The 12,639-nt window shown below is 37.6% G+C and overlaps 1 protein-coding gene across 6 annotated transcripts in view; it reads left to right on the top strand.

Annotated features, from left to right (window-relative positions):
* WASF1 (WASP family member 1) overlaps nt 1-12,639 on the top strand; it is a 72,831-nt gene that overhangs the window by 20,387 nt on the left and 39,805 nt on the right. The window contains exon 1 of one of the 6 annotated variants that reach the window (XM_062187656.1): nt 3,241-3,310. The exons of the other annotated variants lie outside the window; for them this stretch is intronic. The gene's annotated coding sequence lies outside the window, so the exon portion shown is untranslated. Of the gene's footprint in view, nt 1-3,240; nt 3,311-12,639 lie in introns of those variants that run through there. 6 annotated transcript variants of the gene reach the window in all.

Raw genomic sequence — 12,639 nt, 5'->3', positions numbered from 1 at the left:
ACTTTTACTTTATTTTGAAGCTATTTTAAGGTGCACAAACATTTTAGACTGTTATATTTTCAGAAAGAACTGACCCCTTTAAGATGAACAGTCTTCCATATCTCTGATTTTCTCTAAAATCTCATATTAATATAGTCATTCTTTTTTACCATTAACATCAGCATCGTATATCTGCCATTTTACTTTTAGCTTATTAGCATTTTCATGTTTAAAACATTTCTTATAGGCAGTATGTGGGTGGGTCTTGCCGTTTTAAAAATTAAATCTCATCATTTCTGTCTTTTATTTGCAATGTTCAGATCACTTGGGTAATGTAATTATTGACCTGGTTGGGTTTAAATCTGTTTTGTTGTTTGTTTTCCTTTTGGCTTAACTGTTCATTGATCCTCCTTTCCTCTTCTGTCTTCAGTTGAAGAGCTGTTTTATAATTCCATTTTCTCTCCTTTGTTGGCTTAACAATTGTAGTTCCTGATGTTAATTTAGTATTTCCTTTAGAGTTTCCAGTATACATCTTTAACTTCTCAGAGTTTAGTTTTGATCAAAGTGATATGTTCACAAATTTATTTAGCTTTTCAAATTAAGAGCTTAACATTATATCACTTTGGGCTCACTCATTTGAACTTTGGAGTTAGACTCTTGTATTCAAATCTCAGTTTCGTTACTTATAGTGTGCTTAAACTTTCTCTGCCTTAATTATCTCATCTATAAAATGGGATTAAAGTTTTTGTAGTTTTTTTGAGAGAGATAAAGCATTTAGAATACTTGACACATAGTAAACAGTATATTGGTAGCTACTTTTATTCAAATCATGATGATAAAAATGTTCTATGGGTTCTAGTTATCTTGGCATTCTATTGTTCCTCCCACCATAGTGAAGTTAATTATTACTTTTTAGATTAATTACTGGTCTGTTACTTTTCTGCCTTTCCCCATTCTCTTGCCATGTTAATCTTTCTCTTAGTATGATACCTTTTATATTATGTCTTTTATCCATTTAAAATTTTTCCCACCTAACTGCTCCCATTCTCCAGAAAGAACAAGCTCATCATCTTGACATGCAGCATTGCTCATTTTATCTGTTCTCAGCTTATATTCCCATTCTTTTGTTTCTTTACTCTTCTACATTTTCTCTGTGATTCAAACTGTATTTCTTCCCCAACCCTCCCCCAAAATACATATTGTAGTTTTCTATTTCTGAGTTTGTTGTTCTTGTTTTGTACATCTGTGAGAAGTTTTGAGAGCAAGTATGTCTGAAAATTACCTTTGGTACCATTGTTCATCTGTCACATGATTTGCTTTTCTTTTGTAATATGCTGAGAAAAACCGACTTATTTAGAAGTAGTCAGGTAGATTCAATTTAGATGACCCCAATTTTTTGGCAAATCCAAAGCATTGTATCAGGTGCCAGCTGAATATACATCTTCTTCTCTCCATCAAGCCTGATTAGGCTATTGACCTTGGGCACATCAGTGTCACCTGTTTGATCTGGTGCTTTTTGGCCTTGATATCCACAGTGAACACAAGTGAGTTGTTGTCTTCTGTCTTCTTCATATCCCATGTAGTGGTTGGGGGACCATGATGATGGCATAGTGGTCAAGGTTGTGTCTTCTGAGATGCTCTGCTGATGATACCTGGGCTGCTGCATGGGGCATAGTGTCTTGGACCACTGTTAGGTGGGTAACATGAGAATCTTCTTCTTTTTTGTTTTGTAACTGAATGCCTTTCAGCACTGCCTTCTTGGCCCTTAAAGCTTTTGCTTTGGCTTCAGCTTTGGGAGGGGCAGGAGCTTTTTTGTTTTCAAACTCATTTGAAGGCTATTATAAACAGAAAAATGATCCCCCAAAGATGTCTATCTCCTCATTCTTGGACCCCTGTAAAAATGTTAGCTTATATGGCAAGAAGGAATTCGCAAATGTGATTAAATTAAGGATCATGAGATGGGGAGATTAGCCTTTAGTATGCAAGTGGGCCCTGTATAATAACCAGATCCTTATAAGGGAGAGAGAGAGGGAAAAGAGTCAGAGGAGCAGTGACTCCAAAAGCAGAGGTTAAAGTGCTACAGTTGTTGGCTTTGAAGAGGAAAGAAAATCATGAGCCAAGCTGAAGGCAACCTTTTAGAAGCTGGAAAAGGCAAAGAAAAGATTCTCCCCTAAGGCCACCAAAGGGAATATAGATTTGAAGACATCTTAGGTTTAGCTCAGTAATACTTCTGACTTCCAAAACTTTAAGATAATAAATTTTTATGTTTAAGCCACAGTCTGTGGAAATTTATTGGAGCAGCAATAGGACACTAAGGTAGTGAAAAAAACATAACCTGAAGCCAAAGGAGGCTGTTTATAATTAATATAAAGACTCATACAGTTCAGTATAGAAATAATAATGTTTGACCATAGAATGCTGCCTTAGACTTGATTGGTTACTTAATATACAATTGGTATACTGTTTTACCTTTCTAAAATCTGAAAAATTCTAAATTCTGAAATGCATTCATCCCCAAGGATTTTGAAAAAAGGAATTGTAGACCTAGAGTCATTTGCATTAAACAATTTCTCTTTCCCTAAGCAACTTAATGGAAGAAGTTGAAACTTATGTTTACCCTCCAGTGTCATCATTACATATAATGTGAAAAAATATTACATATAATGTGAAAATATATTGTTGCATTGACTTTGTTTCTGTATACCCTGTGGAGAGTATAAAGTTGTGCCAAAATAATCTTAGTTCCCAGTGAGGGAGAAAAAAAATCTGTACTGGCTCAGGATAAAGCACTATAATGGAAGTGATATGCAAAAAGTGTAAGAGATCTATCACTAGAGGAAACTTCCTATCTATAAGAGTGACTACCATTTGTAAAACATCTAATGTACTCAGCTTTTAATGTGTATTCATAAATTCCTGAGGATCCAACATGACTGAATAGAAAGAAGATGTGCTAATTTTGACTATGGGGCGAGAACAGAAGAAAAGCAAAGGAATTACATTTCTACAGAAAGAAGAGATACCATGGAGCAGCAGGGACAGTACAAACATGTGTCAACGAGCAGGGATACCACCAGTGACTTCTGCAGCCAGAGGCTAGAGGAGACACCATCATCTTTAATTGAGGTGAGAAGAGGCTGCGGCATCCCGTATCATTGGTGTTACTGCCTGAGGGAGAACCTCATGGACCACACTGACTTTGAGTCCAGCCTGGATTGCTAGTTGGGCAAGGTGCCCACCTAACTCCATGAAAGGAGAGGACATTGCTTTCTTTCCATCTCCCCACAAGGGTTCCTGGCGATTAGCAGGGAGGAAGCTCCATCTTAATAAGGTAAGTAGAGGCTGCTGTGGCTTGTGCATATATGCAACTAGGGGACTTTATTGGAGGGATAAATTCGTGGTCCCCACTGACTTTGAGTCTGGCCTGAAGGATTGGCAGGGGACAGGGCACCCATTTAGACCTGTGAGGTGCTTCCTTCCTCTGTCACCAGTGCCTGGACTCAAACTGCCAAGGCAGAACACCAACAGGAAGCTGACTCTGGGAACACTTTAGCTCTCTATGTGGTTGGGACAGGCTCATGGGACTGAGAGTGGATCCCCTGTTCCCTGTGACTGTGGGAGCCCTGCTCTCTAAGACTGGGAATTCTGTGACTACTTGATATGGGTGATGTGTAGCTGTATCTCTGGAGAATCCCTGTGTCTGGCTTCAGAGGCTTAGACTTCCCTGAGAACCTGGGGTGGGTCGCTGCAGTGGGTTCCATGGCTCATACTGAGGACCACACAGATCCTTTCTTTGGTTCATGCAGCTGCGTGGGTGGGGTGTGTAGCTACTATAGACTCACCCCAGACATTGATCACCTTGGTAGGGAGGAGTTGAGGCTGTAATCATGCCAGTTGAGAGGAGGTGAGACTGTAATCACGCCCCTGTTGACAGTAAAGGAAATTTACAATGCCCAACTTGGGTGTCACCCTGGACTCTTGCCCTACCCTCCAGCACTGAACAGAGTTCCCTGGCCCAGCTTAGCACATGGCTCTGGATATCCCCTGAAGGAGCAAACACTCCACTAAGCCACAGAAGTACAGTTCAAAGATAAAAGCCATCAAAAGAGAAAACCAGCAAATGTTAACACAAATACCTGAAAATAAATATGGAAATACAAGAAACATGAATAAGGAAGACAATAGGACTCCCCCAAAAGAACACAACACCTCATTATTAGAATGTGAAAAGAGATTGATGGAATGCTTGAAAAGAAATTCAAAAGAATGATCATAAGATTACTCATAAACACAGAGAAACAAATATATGAGTTAAAGAAACCTATACATGACATAGAGGAAAAAATGTGTTGAGAGGTAAGAGATACTGAAGAGAAATCAAATGGAAGTATTAGAAATGAAGATTCACTATGTCAAATAAAAAATATAGTGGAAAGCCTTAACAACAGACTTGGTGAGACAGAAGAAAGAATATCCAAGCTAGTAGGCAAATCTTTGAAAATATCTCAGACAAAAAGAAAAAATTTAGAAAAACTGGAAATAGTGTTTGAAATTTATGGAATACTATCAAATGAGCTAGCATACGTGTCTTAGGAGTTCCTAAAGGTATGAAAGGAGAATAGATTAGAAGACCTATTCTGTGAATTAATAACAGAAAAAAGTCCCTACTATAGAGAAAGATAAGTACAGGAAGTACACAAGTACAGGAAGCACATAGAACTCTTAATAGACAAGGTCAGAAAAGATCTTCACTATGACACACTATAGTAAAACGTTTAAAAGTAAAATGTAAAGATTCTAAAATGTCCATAAAAGAAATGCCAGATTACCTTCAAAGGATCTCCAATTAGACTGACAGCTGATTTCTCATCAGAAGCCCTGTAGGCTAGGAGAGAATTGAGAGGCATAGTTCAAGTCTGTTGTACCCAGCAAAGCTCTCATTTATAAATGAAGGTGAAATAAAGACCTTCCAAAACACAAAGAAATTGAATTTGTCACCACTCATCCAGCCATACAAATGTTGCTTAAGAATGTGCAAAACATAGAGACGAGGTTGTCATCTTTACGAAAGAATGTGAAGGCAAGAAATCTAGTAAAAATACAAAGAAAATCCAAAGCAAACAGTAGGAATATTTGTGGGAAAATGGTAGGACCAAATTGTTACTTATCAATAAAAAACCTTGAATGCAAATGGCCTAAATTCTCTAATTAAAAGATAGACTGACTGAATGCAATTAAAAAAAAGACCCATCTATTTGCTGCCTACAAGAAACAGCTCGCCAACAAAACAAAGGTACATGCAGACTGAAAGTGAAAGGATTAAAAAGATAGTCTGTGTTAACTGGAAGCAAAAACGAGTAGGTGTAGCTATCCTAATATCAGACAAAAAACTCTTAAAGCAGACAAAGAAGGGCATTATGTAATGATTAAGGGATCAGTTCAACAGGATGATGTGATTATCATAGATGTATATGTACCCAATGACAAGGTGCCTTCCTATTTAAAACAAATACTAATGGATGTAAAGGGAGACATAGACTCAAATATAATAATGTAGAATTCAATACCCTACTTTATCAATGGACAGATCAACTAGACAAAAAAAAATCAACAAAGCAACAACTGAGTGTAGTGGGTAAAGCGGCTGCCTGTGGCACCTGCATCACAAATGGATGCTGGGTTGAGTCTTGGCTGCACCACTTCTGATCCAGCTCCCTGTTAATGTGCCTGGGAAAGCAGCTGGGATGGCCCAAGTACTTGGGCCCCTGTACACATGTAGGAGGCCCAGAAAAAGCTCCTGACTCCCGTCCTTGTATTGGCCCAGCTCCAGCAATGTGGCCATTTGGAGAGTGAACCAGTAGTTGGAAGATTCTCTGTTTGTCTCCCTCTGACTTTCTGTAAGGCTGCCTTTCAAATAAATCATAAATATTTTAAAAGTAAAAAGGAGGGGCGGGCACTGTGTCCCAGGAGGTTAATCCTCTGCCTGTGGTGCCTGCATCTTATATGGGTGCCGGTTCTAGTCCTGGCTATTTCTCTTCCAACCCAGCTCTCTGCTATGGCATGGGAAAGGAGCAGAAAATGGCCCAAGTCTTTGTGCCCCTGCACCCATGTGGGAGACCAGAAGAAGCTCCAGGCTCCTGGCTTTGGATCGGCACAGCTCTGGCTGCCCTGGCCATTTGAGGAGTGAACCAGCGGATGGAATATCTTTCTCTGTCTTTCCCTCTCACTGTCTGTAACTCTACCTCTCCAATAAATAGATAAAAATCTTTAAAAAAAAAAAAAAGGAAAAAGGAAAAATAGAGCTAATCTACACTATGAACCAGATGGATCTAGTTGGTATCTAGAACATTTCATCCCACTCCTGCAGAATACACATTTTCATCAGTGCATGGAATTTTCTCTAGAATAGACCATATGCTAGGCCATAAAGCAAGTCTCCACAAATTCAAGAAAATAGAGGGGCTGGCATTGTGACATATGAAGGCTAAGCCTCTGCCTGTGGCATGGCATCTCACATGGGTGTCAGTTCGTGTCCTGACTTCTTTGCTTCAAATGCATCTCTCTGCTATGTCTGGGAAAACAATGAAGATGGCCCAAGTGCTTGGGGCCCCTGCACCGGCATGAAAGAACTGTAATAAGCTTCTGGCTCCTGGTTTTGGATAAGCCCAACTCTGGCCATTGTGACCATTTGGGGAGTGAACCAGCACATGGAAGATCTCTGTCTCTTCCCTCTCTTTGTCTGTAACTCTGCCTCTCAAATAAATAAATCTTTTTGAAAATGGAAATCATACCATGTATCTTTTTTCAGCAGAATGGAGTGAAGCTAGAAATTGAAAAGAAATGCTAGAATATATGCAAACATATGGAGACTGAACAATATGCTCCTAAATGAATGGCGGGTCATAGAAGAAAACAAAAGGGAAACAAGAAAATTCCTAGAAACAAATGAAAATGACAACACAACAAATGAAAACTTATGGGATACAGCAAAAACAGTGTTATGAGGGGGAGTTTTAGCAATTAGTGCCTACATCAAGAAATTGGAAGGGCATCAAATAAGTCATATAACAATGCAACCTATTAACCTAGAATAATATATATATATATATATATATATATATATATATATATATAAAACAAAGTTAGGAGGAAAGAAATCATTAAAATTAGAAAAGAAATAAACAAAATTGGAACTAAAAAAAAAACTCAAAAAATCAGTGAAATGAAGAGCTGGGTCTTTGAAAAAATGAACAAAATTTATATACCATTGGCCCAACTAACCAAAATAAGAGAGAGAAGACCCAAATCAATAAAATTAGAGATAAAAAAGGAGATAGAACTTCAGATACTCAGAAATCAAAAGAATCATCAGGAGTACTACAAACAGCTTTATGTCAGCAGATTGGAAAGTCTATAAGTAATGGATAGATTCCTGGACACCTACAACCTACCAAAAGAAAATCTGGAAGACAGAATGCATAAACAGACCAATAACCAAGACTAAGGATGAGGGAGGGTTGGAGTGTGGACAGGAAAATTGGTATGGTGGTAAGTATCACTATGCTCCTAAATCTGTATATATGAAATACATGAAATTTGTTTACCTTATGTAAATTTAAAAATGTAACAAGAATAAACAGAAATCCTGTATTTTGCAACAAAGTAGATATAACTGGAAACCATTATGCTTAGTGAAATAAACCAGTCCCAAAGACAAAATATCTTATGTTTTTTCTTACATGCGGCATTTAATATCAAATACCAAAAAATTTATGAGTTAAATAGACATCTTATGATATGATTGTTGTTTTTAGCCCTTGTTTATACTCCTGTGGAACTGTGGTCTTCCTACTTTTTATTTGGTTGAACATTATGGTTAGTGGAATGAGAAATTTACACAGAAATCTTAACAGTGAAACAGATCTGAGTTGTTGTATAACCATTAGTCATAAAGATGGGTAGTTTGAGGTCATTTCATTCTGAAGAAAGGATAGAATGAACAAACTTCTGGAATTAGGTCTCAGGCACAGACTATGATCAGACAATTTGAGTTCTTTAAGCATGTATCTATATAATGTAGTTGGTCTAAAATATAATTATGTATTGAATAATGCTGGGAATTGATGATTTTTAATTTTATATATGTGAATATGTACTTTCCAGTTTTTCTTTTTTTATTTTATTTATTTGAAAGAGTTACAGAGAGAGGTAGAGACAGAGAGGTAGGTCTTCCATCTGCTGGTTCACTCCCCAGATGGCCACAACAGCTGGAGCTGCGCCAATCTGAAGCCAGGAGCTGCTTCTGGATCTCCCACGTGGGTGCAGGGGCCCAAGGACTTGGTCCATCTTCCACTGTTTTCCCAGACCATAGCAGAGAGCTGGATCAGAAGCAGTTAAGGCTAGAACCGGCTCCCATATGGGATGCCGGCGCTTCAGGCCAGGGACTTTACCCACTGTGCCACAATGCCAGCCCTACAGTTTTTCTTAAGATAACATTGATTCCATTTGCAGCTGCAATAAATGCTACTTCCTAAGTTTAAAAGATAGGTTCATTTTTTCTGAATGTAGTTAGAAAAACACCTCATTTAATGCTAACTAATACTTAATTTTTAAAAATTAATTAGCTACCTAAATTCGTTGTACCTAAATTTATATGCTACATATACATATTATTCTGCATGAAAGTAGCTGACCTTAGAAATTCCCTCTTTTCACTACCTGAAAACAATCAGTAAAAATTCTGATTCAACATAGTTAATGCTTTTATGCTAAAAACAGAGTATAATTCTTAGGAACAACACTGTACTGTGTTTGGAAATTAATACATAAATTCCATTTCAGTATATTTCAACCTGAAATTTCACCTGAAAAATTCTCAGAAGTGAGAAAAACATATTGTGAAAAGTCAGCCTAACAGTAATATGATTATCCCTGTGTGCCAAATAGCAAATTCCTGTTCCTAGATACTGCAGACATACAGGAATTGGGTTTTTTTATTTGTTGGACAGTTAATTGTCTGAAGTGACAGCAGCAGCTGTTTACTTTTAGGTAATAATTTTTTTTTATACTTAGGTGTTGACTGTGGAGATCTTTTCATTTTCATTCCCTATGTTGAATTTAGTTATGTGTTCTTTCACTATCTGTTGTTCTTAGAAAATCAACCAACTTTATGCCATACAAAAAGTAAGCATTAATTATTTTAACTATTGAATACTAGTTACTAAATAGCAAGCAGTGTATACATAGGATTTCTACCATCATGGAAGTTATAGCCTAATGGTAAAGCTATAACAAATATATAAATAAGTAAATATGTATTTATAAATTGAAGAAATGCTATGAAGGAAATAGTATGTTTAGTTTAAAATAACAAGGGGAACCTATTTAGGAGGAGTTAGGAAATGCCTTTCAGAGCCTTGCAAAATGAAAAAGAGCCAGGGATACTTTGAGGAAACTATATGCAAAGGCCCTAATGTACAAGGAAGTTTGTTAGGATGGAAACAGGTCAGTGTGACTAGAGCAATAGGGGAAAAGGCTCAACCTAAGGATGGAATGGTAAGCCAGTTTGTACAAGCCACAGTGAAGGGATTCCATTTACATTTGAAAAGGCAGTGGGAAGCAATTTTGGAAGGTTTTAAAACAGAGAAATAACACAATCAGACTTTTTTTTTTTTTTTAATTATTAGTATATCCTCTGAGAAGGCAAAAATGAACACAGGGAGACCAAATAGGAGTCAGAGTCTGATAGGGTATTATTGGTAGAGAGGAAAGATAGTGGATGGACTGGAGATATGCTTTGAAGGTATTGTCAATTTTGTAGTACAAAAGATGTGGGTAATGAATAAAGGGAGGACTCAGACTGATGGGCTGTTACTTGGGTAATTAGATGTATGTTTGTGAATGGCTTTTAATACATACAAGTAATTCAATTTTTTGTAGTTGGTATTCTTACTAGCTTTTGCAGGTTTTGAATGTACAAAGTAATGTATTTCCATTAAAATAGTAGATCCCAGAAAGTTTTTTAATTTATTTAAGAAGCAGAGGGAACTAGACACACACAGAGTAACAGAGAGAGCGAGCATGCTAGAAAGCTCTCATCTGCTGATTCACTTCCCAAGTGTCTGCAATGTCCAAGGCTGAGCTGGGCCAAAGTTAGGAGCTGGGACCTTAATCCAGGCCTTGTATGTTGGTTTCAGGAATCTAATTCATAGAAGCATCTCTGCTGCCGCCCAGGGTCCACATTAGCAGGAAGCTAGAATCAGTAACTAGAGCTGAGTATCAAACACAGTCACTCCAGTGTGGGACACAGACATCCTAATTGCTTAACCACCCACCTAAATGAGTGCATCTTAATGTGTGGGAAACTTTTTCCATGAGAATGTGTTATCTTGCCATATCTTCAACTTTTAGCACATCATTGCCATAAGACAATAGAGATTTGTTGAGTGAATTCTACTGTTTGGAAGAAAAGCACAAGTCTCAGAATCAGACTAAAATGATTACTGTGCCGTGTAAGCAGCTTCTTCTTTAAGTGATGACAGGTAATTTGCTAGCCAGGTAGACTGAGTAACCAAAAAACTGATTTAAATTTACATACCAAATTATACATAAAATATTTTGCAATGTGGCATTATTTGAAAGGCTACTCTTTGGAGGTGCTAAATAGAATTTATTGGTAAAGATAAGGTACTTCACCACCAGAATCTTGCAATAAATTCCTAGAGAGTGTAGGATGATGTAGTAGAAAAAACATGAAAACCCAATTTCCAATTTTGACCCTGCCATATATAAGTAATGGTATTTTGAGCTAGACGCTTCCTAGATATTCTCACATATAAAATAGAAATAGTCTTTTTCTCTCCTGAGGACTTTTTGTAATGATTAAATGTAATATAATGATTAAACACTTAAAAACATACACACCTACATGTAGATAGCACTTAATAATCTGCCTGGGATATAGTAAGAGTTTTTATTTCTCCTACAAGAGTTTACCACATTCCTCTGTAATATAGGTCTATGAAATATTGCGAAAATGATCCATAGTAAGCAACTCCTTGAATCTTTCTCCAGCCTTTGAGTCTTGGTTTTCCTTATTGGCTTTGGCCAGTAAACTCAGAAGAAGGGGTGTTTTGGAGTTCTGAGCCTGGGCTTTCAGAAGCCTATCATGCTGTCCAAGCCGTGACTAGCCAGTTAAATGATGTGAGAGCACATAGAATAGAGGAGCCATCACAATCAAGCCATCTTAGAGCAGCCAGTCTCCAGCCTATCTGGCAACTAACCATAGCACATGACTAAGCCGGGTCATGATGAGCCGAACTGCCCAGCTGAGCCTAGCCTAAATTGCTGACCCATAGAATCAGTTGTTATTTTAAACCACTAATTTTGGGGATAATTTGTTTCATAACAAAACCCAACTTTTAAAATCAATGTCCTTAACAAATGTTATTAAATAATAGAATTTTTTGAATTGCTTTTTAATTTTTTTTTTAAAATGCTGATTTATTTATTTGAAAGTCAGAATTGCAAAAAGAGAGGGAGAGACAGAGATTGTCCATCTGCTGGTTCATTCTTTAAATGGCTGCAACAACTAGGCTGGGCCAGGCCAAAGCCAAGGGCCAGGAGCTTCATCCAAGTCTCCCATGTGAGTGCGGGGGCCCAAGGATTTGAGCCTTCCTCTGCAGTTCTCCCAGGCACATTAGCAGGGATGTGGACCAGAAGTGGAACAGTCGGGGCTCGAACCGGCACTCATATGAGATGCTGGCATTGCAGGCAGCAGCTTAACCTACTACACCACAGCACCAGCCCCTGTCACATATTTTTGAAAAATATTCGTGTATGTTTGCTTCTCTTGTTTCTAATTTTTAAAACAGTTCTTAATGGTTATGTAATATGGTTGAATTTAAGTCTCTCTGACTCTGCTGTGAACACTGTACTACATTGTCTCTCAAATGAGATTATTTAGAAATGTTTTATAAACCTTAAAAAACTGCTACAAAGTAATACTGCAGCAAATATGGTATATTAGGTCCTTTTGAGTTACAAAAAAAAGAAATGCCCAGGTTTCCTTAGGCAATGGACATTCACTCCAAAGAAGACACAGGGAAATAAGGAGGCTGAGCAGACATAGCCTTTTGGGTCCTAATGATACAAGAGTGGGGAGACTTTTTTCTTTCAGCACCATTTGGATATGTATAACATCATTCACAAGCCTACAAAATTATCAACTTAAAATTTAGTCTGCTATAGATTTATTGAATCTCCAGGCCCACCTGTGGTTACCTTGTCAGGACCATATCAAATGATTTCATGGGCTTTATGTGGCCCTTGGGCTTGACATTCCCCACCATTGGATTATAGGATCACGATTATATCAGGTTATTCAGGATGTAGTAGCAGCTTTAGGGAGGCATTTTTTTCAATGTTGATATTGCTTTTATATTCCCTAATAAAGGATTTGATAGAGTTTGGATTTCTGTGGAGTTGACCATTGGGACAGAATTTTATGTCATGTCACTTTATGTGATTGGCCTTTCTTCTGTCTTATGATATGTGATTGATTTTAGATCAGATACCAATGCAGTGATTGTGATCAAATTGGCATTTGATTTCATTGTAGGCAAAATGACAACTCATTAGTTTTACCCTATGTAGAAACAA

Source organism: Lepus europaeus, chromosome 3 (genome assembly GCF_033115175.1).
Source record: "Lepus europaeus isolate LE1 chromosome 3, mLepTim1.pri, whole genome shotgun sequence".
In the NCBI taxonomy this organism is placed as follows: domain Eukaryota; kingdom Metazoa; phylum Chordata; class Mammalia; order Lagomorpha; family Leporidae; genus Lepus; species Lepus europaeus.
Note: the sequence above shows the minus strand (reverse complement) of the source record. Positions and strands in the feature narration are given on the sequence as shown.